The following is an 18,678-nucleotide window of genomic DNA, read 5'->3' as shown; positions in this document are numbered from 1 at the left end:
AACCCACCCAAGCAAAAAGAACAGATGTCATAATAAATTACAAGAAGGAAAGAAACTGTCAAATTGTAGATCTTTCCGTCTCAGCACACCACAGGGTGGAGATCAAAAAGACAGGAAAACGAAACAAATATGTGGAACTTGTCAGACAACTTAAAAGAATACTGACCCTGAAGAAAATCACTATAATATCAATAATTGTAGGAGCACTAAAAACAGTCCTCCACAAACTTGGAAAACGACTAAGAGAAATCGGAATCGACGAGAAGACTGAGATTATACAACGAAGGCTAATGCTTAAAACAGCTAAATTTATGACGAAAATCCTTGAGTGCAGAAACTTGTCAACATGTGTTACAAATTCTAACCGGGTATATATAAACTGCAATAAAAGGCGCAACCAAAAGAACTGGTAACCCAAAAGTGAAAAGTGCCTATCCCACCTTATTTTCCTCCCTTTCCCTCTCTCCCTCCCTTTTCCACTCCATTTCCTTTTTCCTTTTCTCTCCCCCTCCAAAAACTGGCGTCAGCACGACTGACCCCACACCAAATAGTCGAAAGGTCAAGAAGAATTATAATACCGAGGAGAAAAAGCTATAACCAGGCCTCCACTTGATGAGTGCGAAGAGGATTAGGACCTTGGCGAGGCTTATTGACACTCAAATTCCAGTAAAGACAAATAGCCGCTACCAACGAGAAATCAATAGTAAACAGTTGTTGCGATAACGCATATTAATTTGCAAATAGTATTGAAAAAGATGCAGAGTAATGGAAATATAGGGAGATTTGTTGTCATTCAGACTTTATGGAATACCACAAGTTTTTTCAAAAAGAATCGTTGGATGACTGACTGTTTGAAAACCCCTAGTGATTAAATAATAATAATAATAATAATAATAATAATAATAATAATAATAATAATAATAATAATAATAAATTTAAAATTATATGATAACTATGAAAGGTGCTACGTATAATCAAGTTTCAATTCGATTATTCAATTTGGTGATCTGATCAGATTTGCCTGTGAAATTATATGCATGTTCTGTAATCATTTCAGTATAATTTACACACACATACATACATACATACATACATACATGCTTATAAATTACCCATGTATTTTATGTATATTTACGTAATTATTCTGTATTCTCTTTCTCTATACCCCATCTCTCTCTTCATCTTTATGCGTAGATTGAATGGCTGTTATCATATGATAAGTTTTATATCATCACGTCACACACACATACACACACACAAGTATATATATATATATATATATATATATATATATATATATATATATATATTGACAATGCTTGAACATTGTTAATTAGCATACCGACCTTAGTAGCAGCCGAATAGCGTAACCGTTGGGAGCACAGACTGTCGCCCAGGCGGTCGAGTTTGAAACCTGGCTTGAGATGATTGCTAGTCAGATGAACAATGATACTGCGAAACAGTATTGTATGTAGATGACTATATATATATATATATATATATATATATATATATATATATATATATATATATATATATATATATATACTAACTGTACCCGGCCACGCGTTGATGTGGCTCAGTTTGTTAAAATGGAACACATTCCTCAAGAAAAATTGCATTTTGTTCGTTTATATACTTTTTATTATGTTTTGCAATTTTTTTTTTATCAATAAAAGTTGTTTTTTCCCCCAAAATATTAATTTTTTACCAAAAATTGTTAGGTGAAAGTTGTTTTTTTTTTTTTAGGAAAACTTGCACTTTTTTAAAGAAGAAATTTGGCAGTAAACGTTTCTTTTTGAAAACGGAATTTTTATTATATAAAGAACAGATGAATGCTTTATATGAACATTGTAAATAGTTAGTTGAAAGTAGAGAAAAGTTTGATTTTTTTTCAAGAGACTGTACAAATTATTTTTTTTCAACAGATGTTAAGAAAAACAGAAAACATACTTCCATCGTTAATTATGAAAAGAAAATAAAGTGGAAAACTTTCTATTATTAATGTTTGCTAAAAAATAAACACAGTAAACTTCGCTGAAGTTTTAGCATATGCTGCATCTTAAAAAGTTGGTTCATGCTGACAAATAAATAAAATAAACGTCTAAAATTTAGTAGAAATGAGTAAACTCATGAATAACGGCTCTTGGGGGGGAGGCAAGTAAGTAGGAACAACACAATCATTTGTGTAAAATAATTAATATTCGAGAAATTGTAAACAATAATAAAAATACCTGATACCAAATGCAGTAAAATTCAAGTATCTTTTATCCGTGTTGAAACTGTTTAAGTTATTTTTATTTCATTTCTTTTATTAAAAGTTGTTTTTCCAACAATTCACTGGTTACATGTCATTTAACAATAGGGACTTCACTCTTGGAAAATTGTATACAAAATCTATGAATATCACTAACTCTAAATTTGGGAGTGCAACTCGAAATTAGGGTTAGTGGTAGATAAGTAATTTGTTAGGTGTGTCAGAAATTTCGTGAAAAATATTGAATAATTCCACCCAGTTTTCCAAGCTTATTACTCCTCGAAAAATGTAATTCAAACCCTAATTTTTTCACTTAAAGGAGCAAGGGCCAAGGTTTCATTTAAAAAAAAACAAACAAAACAAACAACGTGTTTTTTTTATAAAAAAGGGTTTTAAACTTCGGACTTTAAAGGTAAATTTCTAAAAAACACTATTTTTTAAATTTTAAATTTGAATATATTATTTATGGATCCTTTATCTTAAATTTATGACATATAACACTTTAGTGAGTAAATTAATTATTTACTTTTTAATAGACATTTCAAAATGGAAGGCGTGAATTAATTCGGCCCCCTGTATTTCCAAGCTTATAACTACTCAAAAAATATAATTAAAACCCTAATTTTTTTTCAATTAAAGAAGCAAGGACCAAGGTTTCATTAAAAAAAAAACAAAAAAAACCCAAACAAACAACGTGTTTAAAAAAAAGAAGGTTTTAAATTTCGGACTTTACAGGTAAATTAAAAAAAACACTACTTTTTTGTTTTACATTTGAATATATTATTTATTGATCTTTTATCTTCAATTTGTGATATATAAAACTGAGTAAATTGATTATTTACTTTTTAATAGACATTTGAAAATAGAGGGGGGATTGAATAAAAAACATTTGTCTAAAATATTATATTCAATTTATTGGAAAGAGCATAAAATTTCACATTGACCCTGAAAATATCGTAAAAATTGAATTAATAGAAAAATTTTGATAGATTTTTAAATTTTAAAAATTGAAAATACTGAGCTCGTAAAATTCAATTAATTTCATTACTGTTTTTTTAAATAAAAAATAATATTTCTTTTACATTTTATACAACTTTAATAGTTTATTTTTGAAGAGCAATCCATATAGAAAATAAACAACCCACTTTTAAAAGAGAAATTACGAGTTTTTTATATTTTATTCGCAGTTTCGTGTGAGGGGTGTCAAAAATTCCTACAAAAATTCTGATACACCGTGTCATTTGTTTACAACTGTTGAGAAATTAAGCCTCCTTACTCCTTAAGGGTTAAGCGAACATTTGTTTATTATTTTTTTATTCAGTGTGTAAAATCCACTTTGAACAACATATTTGGAAATTAGAAAAATAAAAAAAACCAAAAAAAGTTTGTTTTAGCATGTTAAAAGTATTTAGGTTGGTAGATAATTAAATTCTACTGTGTTTGGTATAAATATTTTTGCTGTTGTTTCTTGATTTTTAGAATTTTTGACTTAGGGGAGTTGCTTAGATCGTATTTTAAACAAAACTACGGAGGTTGGAATGCCCCCCGCTAAAATGTACTCGGAAAAATCGATTTTATAGCGATATTTAAGAATGGTTAGCCGAAAAAAAAGGTGAAAAACAAAACAAATAATCAATAAATAATTGTTACCAAAGGCAATAAATTCTACTTTTTTTACTTACATGAATGAGTTTATTTTATGTTTTAAAGTATTTTCAAACGCTTTTCTTTATTTTTTAATCTAAAATTGCGGGTGTGTGAGTACGAAATATCTCCAGATTTTCTAGAATTTCCCGCTAGATTGCAAACGAAATCTCCAGATCTAGCGGAAAAACAGCTAAATTGAAAACACTGGTCACGTGACGGCAAGCGGTGATAAATAATTGTCCATAAATAAAAAATAACTGGCCTATCGGTACAAAGAAAAACCTATTTATTATAGAAAAATTAACTATAATGCTATAATTAAAAAGAGATATATAAAAACACGCATGGGTACAGTAAACATATTATACCAAAATGTCGAAGCAATCATTTATTTAGTTGTTTAGACTATAAATTACGAACGAACCAAGAGTTACATTTTCATATATATATAGATATATATGTAAATTTTTCGTTTTACCCTCGAACAAAATATTCGAACTTTGGCCCGGCAAATGGAAACAACGGCTCGCAAGTGTAACCAACAGGAATTATCCCTGCTGTTAAATGAAACAAAAAATGCATAAATTAATATTAATTTCTCCATTTTTCGAATGGTCGTTCTAATATCTTGGTCGAATTTGTGTAAAAAAAGTTCCATAGTCGTTTTCGTCTATATATTTTTGGTCCTTTGCAAGTACTTTCAACTGATTTATTTCAGCCGTCTTCATGCAGTTTTTGATTACTGTTTCGTTGAAAATCTGGATGTTTTATATGCTTAAGTTCAAATTACATTTGAATTACTTTTAATGGTGAAGCATCTTGTGTGTAAAAAATATGTTTACATGTGTTAAGCACGTGGCTAAAATAAATGTATATATATATATATATATATATATATATATATATATATATATATATATATATTGGATAGTTATGTATCCAGGCATTTTAAATGTTATTACTGTTTTCAAAATTTACATTGTTTTTTTTTTTTTGGCTGTTTCGCTCTCATATACAGTGCTTCCATTATTTTCACGTTTGGATCCATGGGAATTATTTTCGTGTTTTCAACTAAGATTTTTCTAAATAGGAATGTGGGCAGCAATGTTGTTTTAGATGTTGGCAAATCGAGCTCGATAAAGGTATTGGGTTAATCGTCCGGACAATGTGTTGGTATTATAGCCACATTCTTGATACGTTAAAACATATATTTTTTTACACACGAGACACTTCACTATTTCAACTAATTTAAGTGGAATTTGAACCGAAGCATATAAAATCATCCAGATTCTTACCAAAAACTGTCTAAAGACAACTGAAGAAAATCAGTTGAAAGTACTTGCAAAAAAAAACAGCAAATAGACAAAAACAACTATGGAGCTTTCTTACACAAATTCGACCGGGATATTAGAACGACCACACGAAAAATGGAGAAATTGCAAAAAGACGATTAAGCAGAAACACTCAGGTCTGTTCAACAATGCCTGTCTATATATACATATATATATATATATATATATATATATATATATATATATATATATATACACGTTTCTAGAGAAAGATAATAAAAATCGTTTCGAACTTATCTGCCAGCCTTATCTAAAAACCTATTTTAAAAATTAGCCATAGCCTTATTACTTTGATGGAAATATATAGGAAAATAATGTTGGTATAAATAAAACTATTTTCATGTGTATGATCATATATATATATTTTTTTTCGTTGAGCTTTTTTAAACGATAATACGGTTAAGTAGCGTTTTTACTTTGAGGATGTTTTTTCGATTCCTAGAGAGAGAGTCAAGCTAAGCTGAGGAGAGGTAGGGCATCGAAACATGAATATATGTTGATTGCTGTTTTAATAATTATAAATAAATAAATAAAAATCATATATATATATATATCATCAGTATCAGTATATATCAGTAGTATTTACAATTTATTGCTTAATGAAAATTTTGGAAGAAAAGATTACATAATTGTTTTAAAACGGTAGTACTTTAAACAATTAGACAGAGCGAAAACGCTCTTTAAAATTATAGACATAGTAAAGGTATCATAAGAGAAAATTTATTTGAAAATACGTCTTGCAGAATTTAAAATTTTGATTTTAAATGGCGTATTTTCTAATTTTAAATTCTGCAAGAACTATCTACTCAATATATATATATATATATATATATATATATATATATATATATATATATATATATATATATAGGGAAGATAGTTCTTTCAGAATTTAAAATTTTGATTTTAAATGGCGTGTTTTCAAATAAATTTTCTCTTATGATACATTTACTATATCTATAATTTTATAGCCTTTTCGCTCTGTCTAATCGTTTAAAGTACGATCGTATTAAAACAATTATATCATCTTTTTAAGGTTAAATTCAATATGGAAAAAAAAAAGCAAATTCGTACAATTTTCATATTTCAATTTAAGCTAGGCCGAAAAACTGCGGAAACAGCTAGCGATATCAACCAAGCGTTTGGCGAAGTAACCTCTACTGAATGCACGGCACAATGGTTGTTAAAGAAATTTCGTGGCGACGATGAGTCTTGAAGATGATGAGTGGTCGGCCATCGGATCTTGATCACGATCAATTAAGAGCTTTAATCGAAGTCAATCCACGCACAACTGTTCAAGAACTTGCTGCTAAATTAGCTGTAACGTATATGACGACTTCCAACCACTTGAGAGATATTGGAAAGACAATCAAAACTTGATACCTAGGTGCCTAACAAATCGAACGACAACCAAAAAAACGTTATGTCATTTTCTCTAATGTTACACAACAAAAACGAGCTGTTTCTCGATTGGGTTGTGACGTGTAATAAAAAGTTGGTTCTTTACAACAACCAGTGACGCTCAGCTCAGTGGTTAGATGTCGACAAAGCTTTACGACACTTCCTGAAGCTAGAGTTGCTGAGGATTTGTGGTCTGTCTTTTATAATGCAGGTGAAATTATTACAGCAGGAAATACTGTCAACAAATAGATGAAATTCCTCAGAAACTTTAATAACAACACCCAACATTAATCAACAGAAAAGGCCCAATTTTTCCTCATGACAATGCTCCACCGCACTTGCTAAACTGACCCTGCAGAAGTTGAACAAATTGGGCAACTAAACTCTGCCTCATCCGCCATACTCTCCAGACCTCGTACCTACTGACTACTGCTTTTTCAATGCATCTCGAAAACTTTCTTCGTAAGAAATGCTTAAAAAACTTAAGCGATATGAAACCCCCCTTTCAGCGACTTCATCGACACCAGAACGCAAGATTTTTACGTTACTGATATGAATACACTTGTTTTAAGTTTGCAAAAGTGTGTTGATTCTGACGGTGCTTATTTCTATCAATACATTTTTGTTTCAGTAGTGATATGTTTATCTAAGTTTTAAAATTTACCGTGTGTGAACAATTTTAAATCGCAAGAACTTTCGTGTCAATAAAGTAATTGAAAACTGTAAATTAAAATGTATAATCAAATTTACGAGGGGCATGAAATAAGTAATGCCCCTGACCCACTTCCAATAGTAGTAGAGCAACGAAACTTGGCACAGTTATTAGTCTTTCTCTACATAGGAACTACCCAGTTATGCATTTCTCCCATCGTTTGATGCAGTTCTGGAGACCGTTTTTGTAGAACACCCCAGGTTGGTCCTCCTACCACGACGTACCTTCAGAAATCAAGACTGCATCATCTGGGAAACAAAACAACTTCATGGCTAGGAAGAGGTGAAAGTCAGAGGGTGCAAGGTCAGGAGAGTAGGGAGGATAGGGAAGGATTTAATAACCACACGCCCGTGCTTCTGATCTGGCGACATGCGAGTTGTGGACCGGAGCGTTGTCCTACAGGAGGGTAAGTTAGCTGATCTTACCTCGCCTCTTGATTTTGATAGCTTCCCTTAATTTCCTCAAAAGCGAAGCATAATAGGCTCCTGTAATTGTGGTACCTTTGCCAGGAAATCTGTCATCACTGTTCCGTCCTGGTTCCAGAAGACTGTGAGCATGACCTTGCCAGCGGAGGGCTGCACCCTTGCCTTCTTTAGAGGTCGTGAGTCCAAGAGCTTCCACTGCATTGACTGGGCTTTGGTCTCTGGATCATAGTGGTGGACTCAGGTTTCATCCTGTGTAATCAGTCTTTTGAAAAACTTTGACTCATCTTCTTGGCACATCTCCAAATTCATCCTCGAGCACTCGGCGCCTTCTCGCTTCTGGAATGGTGTGAGCAACCTGGGAATCCATCTGGTAGACATCTTATGCATATGCAAATTGTTATGAATGATAGTTTTCACGAACCCTGTACTAATCTTGACATCTTGGGCTATTTAGCGAATAGTAATGCGCCGATCTTCCAAAATGGCAGCCTCAACTTGACGGACAGATGCCTCATCAATGACAGAAGGGGGGCGACCAGGTCTGGAAGCTGTTTCCACAGACTTCCGGCCACGTTTGAATTCACGATGCCAGCGTTTTACAAGGTCATATGATGGGGCATTGTCACCATAAGTTTCTTTCATTTCATCGAAAGTCTCCTGTGGTGTGCGTCCTTTCAAATACAAAAATCGGATCACTGCTCAACATTCAACAGGCTCAATTTCACACCTGGCTCAGTTCAAACACTTGTAAAACAGAAAACACAACTAGTTCAGAGCTGTAATTTGCCACATTACCAGAAGAGATATAAATAATTGCACATGCAAAATTTCAGCTGGATCAAACAACTAGAAGTGGGTCAGAGGCATTACTTATTGTACGCCCCTCGTATTATTAAACAGAATAGTCCAAAAATAATTTTCAAATTCCTTATTCCGCGGAGTTTCAAAGAATACAACCATTGTTATTCTTGTTATCAGAAGGCATTAAGAAATTAGCAAATTATAATCGTAGCAAAGTTAGAATTTTCTGCTTGATGCATTAAATGAAACAGCAATTTATGATATTTAGTCATAAATTGTAAAAAATCTCAGTTAAAAATATTAATGAAGCAAGTGGAAAATTTACACCTGGTTATAATGAGTAAACATTTATTTTCTGCTGTATTGATTGTTTCTTATATATATATATATATATATATATATATATATATATATATATATATATATATATATATATTTATATGTGTGTGTGTGTGTGTGCGCGTTTGCATTCTTAATTCGGCAGGGGGATGTGATGCGTTTAGTGTGTTAGATTAAATTAAGTGTTAAGTTCATGCTTGCATGTCTTCTCGCTTCCATATAACACCACTGGCTAACAGTGAAAAGGGAGCAGCTATGCATAAGTATTCCCTGCCAGTACATAACCTCTCCACCATAAAGACTCCTATAGTGCCTCCACATTGTTCACACACGGTAACTGGGTGCCTTGCGGTCCCAGTCTAAACTTGTAGGAGATCTCAGAGTAGTAGGGGATCCAAAAGGTATTGCGTTATGACCCACCGATGTGTGGACATGCCTTGGCACACTACCAATCCCTAACCCACTGTCTTGGGGGTACCCTTTGTTGGGCGAAGATTATGAGAACCAACCCCAAAATAAAACACCACAACAAAAGAGATGGGAGTTCTGACTTCAAATCCTACTGCTACCTAGCAGTTTTCCTTAAAAGGCTATGGAACCTCATCCAGAAAGAAAAAGCGTAGTAGCGGACACGATAGGACGACTGTTTACCTCACTGAAATTACTTTCGGCCAGAAATTGCTGCCTCCGTTGCCAGTCGTCGCGGGTTCGCTTCACTGGACATGAGAATTGGAGGTTCAGAGGGTGCCTATCTGATGCGCAACAGATACTGCACCTAAACTGCGCAAGCAAGTTTTGAGTCAAGGTGGGAAGTCCTATGGTGATGGAGTGAGACTACGCTAACACTGAGGGATAAAGCGCTGAGGCCCCTAACTAGTCAGCGTCAAGACTGACGTATTGCATTATATATATATATATATATATATATATATGTGTGTGTGTGTGACATTTGCTGTTGAGCGAGCGCATTGAATTGGACATTAAAATCTTGATATTGACAATAACTGCGGATCGTGGAAAACACCATCTTGACAAGTAAAAAGAAATGATATTGTTTGAATTTTTCTGATCATGAAACGTGACACGTTTAGTCTCCTACTGAGTTCGAGTTGAGAGTGTTTAACACAGGTTGAATTTAGTGGAAAAAGCCACACATTTAAATATAGCAAAAGTAAAAAGAAAAATACACATTATAATTCATGTCTTTTCGTTATATTCCCTTTCTATTTATCTCTCTGTCTTCATTTCTCTTTTTCATATTCCAGCTACCATTTGAATACTAGGACTACCACACTGATACTCTATATTTGTTTTTAGTAAACTATCCCGATCATTATATTTTTCACTAATTTTTTTTTATCTCGACTGTTACTAAAAAACACACGCAAATACACACACAAACACACACGCACATATATATATATATATATATATATATATATATATATATATATATATATATACGTTTGACCACTTAGAGAAAGAGAAAATGCCATACAAAATAAGGGCCGAGGACACAAAGAAAATACACTAAGAGAGGGCGAGAGTTATACATAAACCTTTGTAAGTGATTCGTAACTTACATAATTAATTGTAAATTGCTGTTAATTAAACATTAAATAATAGCTAAATCCTAAAACTCAGAGAAATTTTAGCTGATATCTATCTATCTATCTATCTATCTATCTATCTATCTATCTATCTATCTATCTGTACGATGTTATATCGGTTTGTTATCTAAATCGTTATGTTAAACGAACTAAAATTTAAATTAACTTCAATCTTCAATCCGGGTTAAATATTTCAATGGATTTTATGACATCATCAATCACATTTGACACTGTTTTTTTTTTTCATCTGGAGGTCAGTAAGCTTGAGTTATTTATTCTTATTTAAAATTCTGGTGGGCGGGTGTAAATTTAAAATAAAGCCTAGGTGAGGATAGAGATAAATTCTTTAACCAAGTAAATTTTGATTGGAAATTCAATGATCGTATGAATTTTGCATTTGGCTTTTAACAAATAAATATATAAGGAAAATAGCGTAGGGTGGTTAAACCGTACATACAAAAGTCAACATCTGACTTTATTGAAGCAAATGAAAGACGTGAATGGTAATATATATATATATATATATATATATATATATATATATATTGTGTGTATGTGTGTACAACCATATATATATATATATATATATATATACATACGTATGCCTTTTATAAAGTAATATATATATATATATATATATATATATATATATATATACACATTATACATACATTAGGTGACAATAGTAGAATAGCATACTTATAGCACTCAAGCTGTATTAAAGGTTTTTCGTGTTACTCCACGAATGAATTCGTTAGAAAAAAGAATTCTTTCGTGGTATAAAACAAATATTTCTCTCTATCTTACTTGTTATAGGTATATTCCTATGTACTACAAACACACACACCCGCATACGCACCCCCTATACACATACACTAACCCAAATTATTATTATTATTATTATTATTATTATTATTATTATTATTATTATTCAATGATTGAAAATAATTAAATATCCAAAATCTATCTCTATTGCTCGCCCTGTTTTTTTGCTTCCTCTGTTCGCTCTGGTCTATCTTTATATTTTAATGCGGTTTCGATGTGTTTTTTGTATTCAAAGGTGTTGTAATAAATTCCAAAAATGTGTTCATGCAGATGAAATTATATATATGTATATATATATATATAAATATATATATATATATATATAAATATATATATATATATATATATATATATATATGCAAATATATTTATATGCAAATGTATTTAGACTTTTCATGAATTTATCAAAATATTTCCAAACATAGAAGATACCATGCAGCTGCAGCAAACATTTAAGTTACATTTACTGCTTGTTGTTTTTATCAAGCTCCAATTGAATCGAATATTTCGTTCGTTCTACGTGCAATGTTTACTGCTTTGGTTTGGCTCAGTTCCAATTTCATTGGAAGTATTCTGTATATATATATATATATATATATATATATATATATATATATATATATAACTACTTTATTCATTCACATAAAATTAATGTACGAAAGTATAAATTTATGTGTAAACTTTAAGTATTTACTGAATATTCAGCGTTTCATCCACTCTAGGACTCTTCAGGCTTATGGGCATAAGCCTAAAGAGTCCTAGAGTGGATGAAACGCGGAATATTCAGTGTAGCTTAATCGCCATATGTATTTTATAACTTACTATATATATATATTTATATATATATATATATATATATATATATATATATATATATATATATATATTGCAAAGTCCACTGTTTGTTTGTAAGCAAACCGACAGTTTGAGCACTGTGCGACTGGCAAATGCTAATTTAGTAGGCATTTGAAGAAAAATATTCACGGGTGCTTATTAATGGTCCGATGGTTAGAACTGCCGACTGTCAACACGATGATTGTGGGTTTGATCCACGGCTGGGAAAAGGTGTACGTGTAGCCGCACTGATGAATTGTGAGACAACGAATCTGTACTGTAGGTGGATGACTATATATATATATATATATATATATATATATATATATATATATATATATATTTACTGTATTGAGGCAGAAGATTTTTCATTTGAAAAAACAAAGAACTTTTGTATAGTCATGCATTTTCTTTTGTTCGTTTTTTTTATTCTTATATAATCTTATAGTCGTTAAAATAATAAAATAATAATACAAATTTCATAGGTATCACGAACGTTTTCGACCCCTCTTCCAATCATTATTTAGTAAAAACACAAATAAACAGGAATGCTAGTGAAAAAAATTAAAAGATAAGTGTGAAACCGGCGTTTAAAGACAGTATGTTGCCAGGAGAACGTTTTCAGACTGTTCAGGAGAGAAATTCTGTGTACCAGAATTAGCCTCATAGTATAACATTACATAACGTAAAGCATTTCAAATATTAGAATTGGTTTCATAAGCAGCATTATTAATTGTAGGCTGTTGAGTTTTGATATTTATAGCTTCCAGTACATTTAAACTTTTTATAATTGATTTTTAAAATGGTTTTGGAATGTATAATTGTAATGTCATTAAAAAGATTGGTTTGAAATCCAAGGAGAGTTGCTATGTTTTTGTAAATGTTCGTCAACTGAGCTAGAATTTACAATTAATTGTAAGCGGGGAGATAAGCTTCTTTAATGTAAGAATTTCATTTTTCATATTGATCGAAGAAGAACGACGGTCTTTGAATATCATCTCTCACTGCTCAAAAGAAAAAATACAAAGCATTTAAACGTGGCGCGAATTATCATAAAGTAAAAAAAAAAAATAAAAAATAGTCAGTCGCAATGTTGTGTAATTCATTTGTTTTTGTTTTTATTCATCTCCAAGGCAAGAGATTAGGCATAGGGGAAGCAGTCACCGCATTAACGAAGTCATTATTATATCGCATTGTTCAAATCACTTTTCTTAAACTCTTCCAGTCGACTGATATGTATATATTTTTGTAAATTCTTATATATATATATATATATATATATATATATATATATATATATATATATATATATATGTGGGTGTGTGTGTGTATGTGTGTGTGTGCGTGTGTGTGTATATATATATGTATAAATAATCCATATGCATATATATACATACATTATCAAGACAGATGTAAATACCTTAAATTAATTCCAACAACTTTAAGTTCTTTTTATTTCTTCTGTTCAACTTGCTTTATATATATGTATATATATATATATATATATATATGTATATATATATATGTATATATATATATCTGTGTGTGTGTATGTGTGTGTGTGTGTGTTTGGTACAATAAAGCTACATATACTCTTTTGCGTTTGATCTCGATAGAATATCGTTAGACTGGAATCATACAGAGATAAAACGCGGAATATTCTATGTAATTTGTTATATATTTTCATGACTTAATACCTATCTCTACTTACATATTGAGTACTTTTGAAGTAAACACTGAAAAATTATACGAAAGTATAATATCTCATTTAACACATTATGTGGATGCATGAACTATTAACATGTATATAAATATATATATGTATATATATATATATATATATATATACATAAATATATCTATCTATATACATACATATATATATATAATATGTATATACATAATAGATATTGTTATTATTAGAGATAATAGCGCTGATTGGTGTGCTTATATTATTATATTGCCTAAATATTAAATGAATGTTATGGTATTTAGCTTAAAGCTGTGCTTTAGTTTCAGAACATTGCCAGTGCTATGATATATAAATCTATGGATCTTGAACGTAATGGTAGATGCTAAAGAGCACTCAGGTAAGTAATAAGGATTTATAATGCCATGCAACTGCATCGAAGTAGAAATCGAAGTTAAATTTATAATCTACCATCTTTGCGTATGATGTTGTGCCGTTTATTTAACTACACTGTCTATCTGTCTGTCTGCCTCACTTTCTCTCTCTCTCTTTATATATATATATATATATATATATATATATATATATATATAGAGAGAGAGAGAGAGAGAGGTTAAATTACTTCAAACGTGGCGTAACTAAAAGTAAACACTATTGCAATTTCTCTTCCGATTTCCGAATTTTGTAATCATGACCATATTCCTTTTTTTTTCTAGTAAAATTGATCAGTTCCTTTTCTTATTATGCGTTTAGGTGGAATCATTGAAAAAATTTTCATGGTTAGTACAGAAATGATTTTGCACAGCGAAACAGGCGTTGGATATTTTAACATTCTTAAAGAAATATACGGTAAAATAGAGAACATCTTCAAATTTGGAGTAAAGATCTTACGCCATATATATATATATATATATATATATATATATATATATATATATATATATATATATATATATATATATATATACATACACGTGTTGTTCTAAAAGTAATGCATCTATTTGTTTAACTAATAAAGTTTCAAACTGAAAGGCATACTATTAAAATAAGCGAATGTTTGTGCACTAGAATTTTTTTTTTTTTTTTTTTTTACATATTCACCACAATTTTCAGTGCACTTTTGCCAGCGGTGAGGTGGTGGCTGTTTGTTGGCATACGGAGCGCAGTTAATCACCCACGTCTCTGAAATACACGAACGTATCTAACTGTGCTGACATCAACTTTATCGGCTTTGCAAACATTAAACAAGCGCAGATGAATTTTGATAGCTTTTACATTTTATCCATGCAGAAATTTAATAATACATATCTGCTTCTGACACACGTCCGTAACCGGGGTTGATTTATTTGAGTGTCACATCGTCAATATGTGTAAGAGAAAGATGAAACTTTCAGTTCATGAATGCATGTTCAGTTATCATAACAATGCAATTTGCAATCCACTCTGATCCATTCGAGCGGAATAAAAATGGGATGCATTACTTTTGGAATTCCTTCGTCTCTCTCTCTCTCTCTCTCTCTCTCTCTCTCTCTCTCTATATATATATATATATATATATATATATATATATATATATATATATATACGTATGTAGTATCAGTCCGGCAGTGACTATATTATTGTCTGGTCGCAGTATTACTTAGGAGTTAGTTTATTCTAAATTAACTATCGCGGAATGCAGACAGGGGTACTAAAGATTTTCGTAAGCGCTTACATTAGGTCGCTTGCATCTAAAAACATTACCTGACCTTGTGCCTAACTTTCCAACATCTCTAGATAGACTATTTAGAAAAATTGAAATACGAATGTGTTTAAAGCAGAAGCCCTCCGTGTTAATACTCTATATCTAATTAGAAAATTTGCTGCCTAAATTCATACGCAATTTCTATCTATCTATCTATCTATCTATCTATCTATCTATCTGTATGTTTGTGCATGAGAGTGTATATAGAAATATATGCTGTTTTATGCATCAATTTTCAGAATATAGTTCGAGAGTGCTCAATTCCTGAGTAGAGCTTGGTCGTAAGTTCTGAAAATATATGCCTATTAAGCTAAACCGAATCATTTCATTCCTATAGTGAATCGTCAAGCTGGAACCGTATATATATATATATATTTATATATATATATACATATATATATGTATATATATGTATACATATATATATATATATATATATATATATATATATATATATATATATATATATATATAATAGTTCTCTAATTTTAAATATTTTGTTTTCCCAGTTGGTAATTTATTGGTACATACAAATGACAACACTATACATATAACTAACAGAGATATTTTTCAGAACCTTATACATCGAGTCCGACGATACATACATACATACATATATATATATATATATATATATATATGTATATATATATATATATATATATATATATATATATATATATGCATATTCGCATGCGTGTATGTATGTGTGTATATGTGTGTTTGTGTTAGGGTTAGGGTTAATGCATACACGATATATGTATATATATAATATAGCCGCACACATATATACGTATATGTATTTATTTATTTGCATGCATTTATGTATGTGTATTTGTGTTATGGTTAAGGTAAATGCACACGCAACCTATATACATATGTATATCTATATACGCATGTATGTGCGTGTATGTGAGTGTGTGTGCGTTAAGATGAATGTCCATATATGGGTGCGCATTATACACTTACCTGATTAATGATAAATGTTGCTGGTAGCAAGCCCCTTTTTTCGCAAGCGTATTCTTTCTGATCGACATTAAGCATCGTTCGTGTGGTTCTTCGTTTGGCGACAATTGATTTAAAGCAATCCACACCTGCATTGACCTGTTGTTATTAAATTCTTGAATTTCTCAAAAAAAAAAAGAAAAAAAAAGAAAAAAAGACGGATAAAAAAATATTTGATTGTATATGGTGCTTGTGCTTTGTTGTGTTTTTTATACTTTTAATAGCAACGGACTAAACGACAACCACTGCTCCGCTCCGTAAAATATAAATCCATAGACACCCCCGAAAACGCTGTTTTTTTTTAAAAGAGAACCTTGTTTTTGTATCCCTTGTACATATATATATATATATATATATATATATATATATATATATATATATATATATATATATATATATATATACTAATGTCAAGGTGATATATTTCTTTTGTCTTTTATAAATTGGCAGGTTTGTTTCATTTCTATATGTTTTTTTTTTTTGTATATATTTCTTGTATATTTTTATGATTAGGCGTTATTTTTTACAAACTGCAATTCGTCCCTTGTTACGCGCTTCGGTGTAGTCGGTGTGCGTTTCGCTTTCAAACTGGCAAAGTGGAGTTTGCACGTGAGCCGCATCACGTGAGAGCGAACGTATGGGGATGCTAGCGAGACACACACGCACGAAGACGGGAGCGGGAAAGACGAAAAACAATGCAGCGGAGACTGCAAAAGATGATGATGGCATTTCTTCGACGGTGTGTCTGTGTGTCTGCTGCCTAGCCCAGCCTCCTCGTGTGTACACAGCGCACATTCCATTTTACGCACCTGAAAACCCAAACGACAGACCAGCGCTAGGTAAAGGCAAAGAATTAGAAGAATGAACAAACAAGAAAAAAACGCCTAACGCAATAATACATATACATAACAGAGGTTTTTAGAGACAGTGAAATTAAATTAAAATAAATGACAGAAAAAATATTTTTATTATTCAAGTATGTCATTTTATGCAAATATTAATTTTTTTGGCATTTATATTTTAATACAATTTCGGGCATACGGCTCACGGCTCACGCATGTATGTCCAATTTTTACAACTCTGTAAAATTAGGCTATATTTCTGCAATAGCACCTCAAATGTTGTCTCTCAAATGATCTATTGTGTTTGGTTTATCAACGTAGCATTCCACATTACCTATCCACAAATAAAATAATTTAATGGAGTAAAAGCGCACAAAAAAGGTAGCCAGTTGAAAGGTCCATTTCGTAAAATTATTCGTTCATAAAATGTTTACCTCAGTTAATTGATGGTATCATTTGAATTTGCAAACGCTACACGTTTGTCAGTGTCCTCATGATAAAATGTTAAACCAAGCTATACTGGTCAAATCTGCAATTAAAGAAAATAGATGATTGTTTTTAACTTTAAATATTAACCTCGTCTCACTTTCAATTCTTCTATCATCATCGTCATCATCATCATTATCTTCATAAAATTATTATTGACTCACAAGGAGCTTTCACACAGGTCATCAAAGATCTCTCCTTGAAAACATCCTGTGGTGTTCTCTGGAAGCTGAGTGACAATTAGTCTCCCCAGGTTTTCAATACTCTTTTCCTCTTTCGATAACAGTTGCAAATAAATTTGCATTCTCGCAACAGCTGCTTGCCATTGATTTCTCGTTGGCAGCGGCTATTGGTCTTCACTGAAATTTGAATTGCAATAAGCCTTCCCAAGGGCACAGTTCTCTTCGCACTTATCTGGCGGAGGTCTGGTAGCTTCCTCGGTCTTTCCTTCCTTCTTGATTTTACTAAGTTATTTGGCTTCACTCTTTTGGGGGAGGCACTGATGTGGTAATGAGGAGGATGGGGGTGGAGTTAGAGAACTTATAGACATGCGGCTTCCATGTATCACTTCATATTTTGCTTTAACAGCAGTTTGTATGCCCCGCGCTTGTTGCTCCTGTGTGTTAGCTTCCACATTCAAGGGATGTTCTTAAAATTTTAGCTGTTTTCATTATTGCTGTTCATTGTATTTTTCCAGTCATTCCTTTG

General features: G+C 31.4%; 1 protein-coding gene across 1 annotated transcript in view; it reads right to left on the bottom strand.

The window, feature by feature from the left end:
• LOC145246900 (D(2)-like dopamine receptor) overlaps positions 1-16,932 on the bottom strand; it is a 157,025-nt gene extending 140,093 nt beyond the window's left edge. The window contains exon 1 of the mRNA XM_080108771.1: positions 16,607-16,932. The gene's annotated coding sequence lies outside the window, so the exon portion shown is untranslated. The remainder of the gene's footprint in view (positions 1-16,606) is intronic.
• Positions 16,933-18,678: the final 1,746 nt, after the last annotated feature.

The sequence above is a fragment of the Euprymna scolopes genome, chromosome 24 (genome assembly GCF_053919585.1).
Source record: "Euprymna scolopes isolate OS-2025 chromosome 24, ASM5391958v1, whole genome shotgun sequence".
NCBI classification, from domain to species: Eukaryota; Metazoa; Mollusca; class Cephalopoda; order Sepiida; family Sepiolidae; genus Euprymna; species Euprymna scolopes.
The sequence above is the reverse complement of the archived record's forward strand: the minus strand, read 5'-3'. Positions and strand labels throughout refer to the sequence as shown.